Raw genomic sequence first — 7,048 nt, forward strand, 5'->3', positions numbered from 1 at the left:
TGAAGCCGCATTTTTAAGATCTAATTTCGTTTTCAAAGATCAAAATCATTGAAGTTTAGGTGCTAAACATGATAAGCACAAATTGCTATTGTTCTCTTCGTGTGGCACAAAATTTTTAGAAAGTAAAAAAATACTTTTTGAATTCTATGATTTTAAATTAAAAATATATTAAATGTATTTAAATGTTCTTTAATTTTATATTCTTAAACATGTCATGGAAATTAAGAAATGCTAAGATTAACTTGTTTAAAAGAAAGAGTTATTTTTTTTAAAAACGGATTAAAAGAGAATAACAAAGAGTGGATCAATTTTCACAAATTTAATCATAGACCATGAATTTCTTAAAGGGGAACTTTCACATATAGCCACTTAAAAATAGCCTAATTACTCTCCATAACTATAGTTTGATAATTACAATTCGTAGCTACATGTTATATGGAGGAGAGAGGCAAGCAAGACTGGGAGAGAGAGGGGGCAAAAAGTGGGAGAAAGGTGAATTGTATATGTATATAGGTTAGATAATTGTATATATGGCAAGCGAGATTGGGAGAGGGAGGAGAGAGGCGAGCGAGATTGGGAGAGAGTGGGAGAGAGGTGAATTGTATATGTATATATGTTAGATAATTGTATATTATACATAGGCATTTGTATATATGGCAAGCGAGATTGGGAGAGTAAGGAGAGAGGCGAGCGAGATTGGGAGAGGGAGGCGAGAGGCTAGCGAGAGAGGGCAGAGAGTGGGAGAGAGATGAATTGTATATGTATATAGGTTGGATAATTGTATATTATACATATGTATTTGTATATTCTGGCGAATTATACATATACAAACGTGGCTAATTATACAAACTCGAAGTCAGCCCGCGTTATTAATGTATAATGTTAGTCGTGAGTGGTAATTATAGCAAATTATAGCTATGATGAGTAATTAAGTCGTATAAGTTTGCTTAATCGCGTAATTTTTCCTTTCTTGTATGTGGTGGTTGGGCTTACGAGGTTCAGATTTAATTGGGCCTAGTTTTGGGCCGTCGGGCGCTTGCTTAATATGTACTTACCAGTAACAATCAAATGAGATTCTTACGTACATAGAATGTATTGATTTGATAATTTTAATTTTGAAAAATATTATATTAGTTTTACGATATGGTATATTGGTAATCATCATTTGGTCGAACTCAACTTATGTATACTCATATAAAGAGAATTATGACTTGTGTTTTTTTAAAAAACGCCTCAATTATATCATACGAACACCTTATTCATATAGAAATATTCAAAAAAAAAACAAACAAACAATTTTCTTAGTTAATCAATCACCTAAAAACACATTTCAATCAAGATAGAATAGTCAAAGTTTCAATGTGTAAAAATTAATTGGAGGTAAAGAAATTTTTTCCGATAGACCCTCAGTTCAAGGAAAAAACACAAGTCAAAGCAGCATAGAGAAATAAATAGCGGAAAAGAAAAAGTATTGACAAAGTACTATAGACAACCTTAGAAATCTTCTAGAGTATTTTTTTGGAATTGCAGTTTGAAATTTCTGCATTAATTGGGACTATCTTGATTACATCTTTGTTGTAAATTTTATGTACTAAAAGATTTATTCTTTAGGCTTATTTTTGCTAAAGAATCTTGGATTTTTGTGAGTTTCCGGCTCACTGAGGACATGACCCTTCATATTTGCCTGTGACATTTCCTTTTTGTGTGGCTCAATTTGAATTTGTTAGTAGGGTTGAGCTTACTTTCAAGAATAAAATGGTCCTAAATAGAGCGAGATAGATATAGATAACAGATGATTCATATTACCAAACTAACAATACAATACAATATAATACGATACATTATGAGACAACCATTCAAACAGAGGGTAGAGGTTGCTATGTCTATCGCTAATTTATTATTTGCCACAAAACTAGAAATCAACTGTAACTTATTATGTATTTGGCAACCATGGGCATAAAGTGAAGAAACAGATGCATCCATTGATATTTGCCAGAACATCAACACTAACTTGCTAATTAATTTGTGCAACTCTCCTGTAACCTCTGCAGAGACAAATTGAGTTTTTGAATATTTAGGAAAAATATAAACAATTGACATATAGTTATCCAATAAACAGCTACAGAAATAGTGTTGTTCCTCATACAAAACAAAAGATTTTGATGCATACCTGGTATATTGCTAATTCATTCTAAGACCACGTCTTTGACGTCTCTTCTTTTGCCTTCTCCGCTTCTTAGCAGCAATTTGTTGAGCAATATCTTCAGCAAAGTTCACATACCATTTTGGTTTTTCCAGTAGAAACATGAGGCCTCCTATCAACAATCCAATTATCATACCACAACCATAACCTATTACCACTGCTTCCCATGTGAACCCGCTCATAAAAATGATCATCATCATCATCATCATCATCGTGTTCAAGTGGTGATTCATTATTGTTTCCACATTCTTTTGACAGTGGAAATCCACATAAATCAGGATTTCCACAATACGAATCATTTGGAAATGTATTGAACTGTTTCCCAGTAGGAATGTGCCCAGCCAGATGATTGTAGGAGAGGTTTAAGACCGCAAGAAATGTCAAACTCGACAATTGACCTGGAATTTCCCCAATGAATCTGTTCCATGAAAGGTCTAATGCTTCGAGCTCATGCAACTTTGCAATTTCTGCAGGAATAACTCCACAGAAGCTGTTGTGAGACAGGTTGAGTAACACAAGTGAGCTCAGACTTCCAATGGAATTTGGAATATCTCCTTCAAACCTGTTGTTTGATAAATCAACACTCGTCATAATTGACGTGATTTTCATATCAAACTCATTACCTTTTATCACCAAACTAACATGGTAAAGGTAATCTCTGTGAGTCCTATTAGTAGCTCGAGTAATTCCTGTATTTTCTTCATCCACATACATCATACCTCTGAAACTTTTGAAAAAATTAGATGACAAAGTTCCTGTGAACCCATTGAAGGAAAGGTCAAAGATTCGTAACTCAGGAAATGGAAATTCTGACTCCAAATCACCAATTGAACCGTGAAAGAGATTTGATTTCAGAATCAAAACTTGTAGGTTCGGAAGTTTCTCCAGCCATATGGGGAACGTGTCATTTAACTTGTTGTTCCCCAAATCAAGAGCTTCCAAGCTTGTACAGTTAACCAAGGATCGCGGGACTTGTCCCCTCAATTGATTGCCATATAAACCAAGATACTGTAACCCTGTAGGTAAGAATCTTGGTATCTCTCCATGAAAACTGTTCATTCGCAAGTCTAAAATAGAAATGGAGCTATTGGAGTTACCCAAACAGTCTGGGATTGAACCACTGAAATTGTTCTGAGCCAAAATGAGGAATACAAGGTTAATCATGTCACAAAAGGATTGATGCAAAGTCCCTTGAAGAAAATTGTTCTCCAAATTAAGGTATTGTAAGGAGTCTGAGTGCCATACTTTTTTTTCAAAGCCTGTGAGGAAGTTATGAGAGAGATCCAGACTACCCATGCTCTTGGATAACATCCCATAAGGGATATCTCCATGCAGATTGTTGTATGAAAGATCAATGTTAAAGTATTCTAGATAATTACTCTTGAGCTCATTTGGCAATTTCCCGGTTAATTGATTGTCTTGAACATATAAAGAAAGCAAGGATGGAAGATGGAATAACCAAGGGGGTGTTGTGCCAGTGAAATAATTGAACGACAAATCAAGTATTTGTAGCTCTTGAAAGCCGCTTATATTAGAGGGAATTGGACCAGTTAGTGAATTGTTTTGCAAGTCTAAACTTTCAAGGTGAGTCAAGGTTGCAATTGAATCGGGGAATGGGCCAGTAAAATTGTTACTTTCAAAATATAAAGTATCTAGCTCTGAAAAGTTGGCAAAGATGTCTGGAATCGAGCCTTCAAAATTATTGGAAGAGAGAGATATGAAGCTAAGTTTGTTTAGCTTTTGGATAGTTGAGGGAATATTTCCGGTGAAGCTGTTATCTGAAAGTCGCAACTCTCTGATTGCAGTGAGGTTGCCAAAGGATTCTGGAATTGAGCCTCGAAAATGGTTGTGAGAGAGATCTAAATGAACAAGTTTGCTTAATTTAGAGATAGTTGAGAGAACATTACCAGTGAAGCTGTTACCTGGAAGTCTCAACTCTGTGATTGTAGTGAGGTTGCCAAGGGATTCCGGAATAGAGCCGGATAAATGGCAATACCAGATGTTCAAATGTAAAAGAGAATGGAGATTACCAATTGAATCAGGTAGCTTCCCAAATATATCAGTATTGGAGAAGTCCAACTCTAAAATACTTCCACTGAAACTCCAATTGAAATTCGGCAAGGTGCCTGTTAATGACGGATTCTCTCCCAATAGCAGCACTTGCAAGTTTGGTAGATGAAAAATCTGAGACTCACTTAGGTTCCCAAAAATGCCGGTGCCTTGAAAACTTAAGTACCTAAGGGAAGAAGAAAGGTTCTTAGGTAACTCAAATGGTGCGTATACGTTGTCAAGAAACAGTACCTCCAAATTGGTTAAGTCTTGAAGCAAACTTGTGAAGGTTGTTTGACCAAATGGGAATAGTACAGCCAAATGCCAGGAGAGGTCAAGTGAAACCAATTTGGACAAGTTTGATAATACTTGTGGGATGTGCATCAAAGTTCCAGAATGCGAAAGATTGAGATGCGTCAAACTACTGAGTTCACTAATGTTATTTCCAAGTGGAAACTCGCCCAACTTGTTGAAGGCAAGATTGAGTCGTTGGAGATGACCAAGTTTTTTTAGGCTGCTGTTAGCATGGATGGTTCCCCAAAGACAGCTCGAAGAAAGATCGAGGCCTATGACATGACCCGTAAATCCATCACAAGTAACACCATCCCATTCACAACAATCTCCTGTAACATTCCAGGACAAATTCTTGGTTCGGGCCTTGTTGTCACAGTACTCATAATTTGAATCAACTCTGAGTTCTTGCTTAAATTGAAGCAAATAAAAAGCTTCATCGCGAGCACAGAGATGTTTCCCAGCATATGTAAGCTGAGATTGTTGGGAAAAAATTATAAAAAGTGAATAGAAGCAGAAAGCTATTAGCAATTGTTGGTACTCCATTGCATATATCTAGCTAGCTACGAACTTGTTGTATATATAGTGTGATCAATAATGCATTATTGTTGTTGACCCAAGTCAATTTCCTCCTTTATTAAGTAACACAACTTTATTATCACTAATACAATTTTAATATTATTTTTTCAAAAACTTTACTACCACTAATACAATTTTAATATTCTTTTCAAAAGTTTATGCGTTTTTTATCTTTCTAAAAAGTAAATTGCCAAACTCGTTTAACAACCATAGAAACAGTTTCTTCCAATGAAATTACATAGCACTAGCAAATAATAGGTCATTGATCCTTGGGTTGAAGCGGATTGCTGAAATGAGCTAAAAGCTAAGTCATAACCCAACCTGAACAATTCTTACTAAATTTAAATTATAAATTTTGTTTAACATAAGGAAATAAATGTTTTTCTCTTGGGTGTGGCCTGTTACAAAATGAGTGTTATTGTTCTGCCTCATGCAAAATGCTATTTCCTTCATTTCAATTTGTTTTCTTATTTTGACTTTGCACGGAATTTAAAAAAATGAAAAAGACTTTTGAATTTTATTGTCTTAAACTAGACAGACCATTAATATGTATTGGTATTTTGCTGGGCAGAGCTCCCCTGTAGATTTTTTTTTTTTTTACAATATAGTAATATAAGAAGATGGCTTTTTTCGTAGATCTTTATAATATAATTTTTATACTATTTTATTTAATATAATCGACTATAATAAGAATATTTTATTTTCCAAAGTCACATATCACGTTTACTAAGATTCATTTATTACTGTAGATCAACAAAATTTGATATTCTTAAAAAAATATATATGGTTCACACTTCACATATATTAAAAGAGTATTTGATCTACGCAATCTTTTCTAGGTAGGGTAGTGTTTAAAATAGGCTTCTATTATAATACTCCATATGAGGATTTATATGTTGCATTAAACTAGTAGATAATAGAGGATTCATATTGCCGGAAATAACAATAAAATACAATACAGTACGAGACAACCATCCAAACAAAGTACCTATGTCTAAAGCTTATTTATTATTTGCCATAAAACTATAGAAATCAACTGTAACAGATGCATCCATAGCTAATAAACTTGTCCAATCTGCACACACATTGAGTTTTTGAATATTTAGGAAAAAATAACAAGTTATCCAATAAACAGCTACAAAAGGTTTTGATGCATACCTGGTATATTTGCTAATTCATTCTTAAACCACGTCTTTGACGTCTCTTCTTTTGCCTTGTTTGCTTCTTAGCAGCAATTTGTTGAGCAATATCTTCAGCAAAGTTCACATACCATTTTGTTTTTTCCAGTAGGAACATGAGGCCTCCCATCAACAATCCAAATATCACATACCTAGTGGTGGCAAATGGAGGGTTGAGTCAAATTTGGGCGGGTTGAAAATGAGTTAACATAAAATGGGTAATAATTCAATCCGTCCATAATTGATATGGGTAAAAATGAATTGGGTAACAAATGAGTTGGGTAAAATACTAGTTTACCCATATTTTCATGAGTAATAGTACTCTACTTAAGATTTCAACATGGAGAAAATATTTTAGTGTTTTTTTAGTTGAAATATGTTGAAAATGCTTCATTTAGTTTTATTGTATCATAAAAGTAAAAAGAAAATCCTATAACTTTTAATATAAAATAAATTTATGTTTACCTGGAAAACAAGTAGATTTTTAACTTATTTTCTCATGTTTGGTTGGTGAGTAGAAAATATTTTCCGGAAAAAAATTGTAGTGTTTGGTTTATGAATGATTTTTTTTTTTTGAAAAATATTTTATTTTTACTAGAGTAGAAAATAATTTTTGAAATTGAAAATATTTTTTAAAAAGAAACTTAAATTTTTTTTTCGAGGTTGGGGAGGTAGGGGGGCTGGTGGTCGGGGGGATCGAGGGTAGGGGTTAAAAAATAAAAATTTGAAATTGAATTTTTTTTTGGGG

At 33.9% G+C, this 7,048-nt stretch overlaps 2 pseudogenes; both read right to left on the bottom strand.

The window, feature by feature from the left end:
* Positions 1-1,962: 1,962 nt before the first annotated feature.
* Positions 1,963-5,090, bottom strand: LOC102590695 (receptor-like protein 12; annotated as a pseudogene).
* A 1,202-nt stretch (positions 5,091-6,292) lies between these two features.
* LOC107062847 (receptor-like protein 12) overlaps positions 6,293-7,048 on the bottom strand; it is a 5,388-nt pseudogene continuing 4,632 nt past the window's right edge.

The sequence above is a fragment of the Solanum tuberosum genome, unplaced genomic scaffold, assembly GCF_000226075.1.
Source record: "Solanum tuberosum cultivar DM 1-3 516 R44 unplaced genomic scaffold, SolTub_3.0 scf00274, whole genome shotgun sequence".
Taxonomy (NCBI): Eukaryota; Viridiplantae; Streptophyta; class Magnoliopsida; order Solanales; family Solanaceae; genus Solanum; species Solanum tuberosum.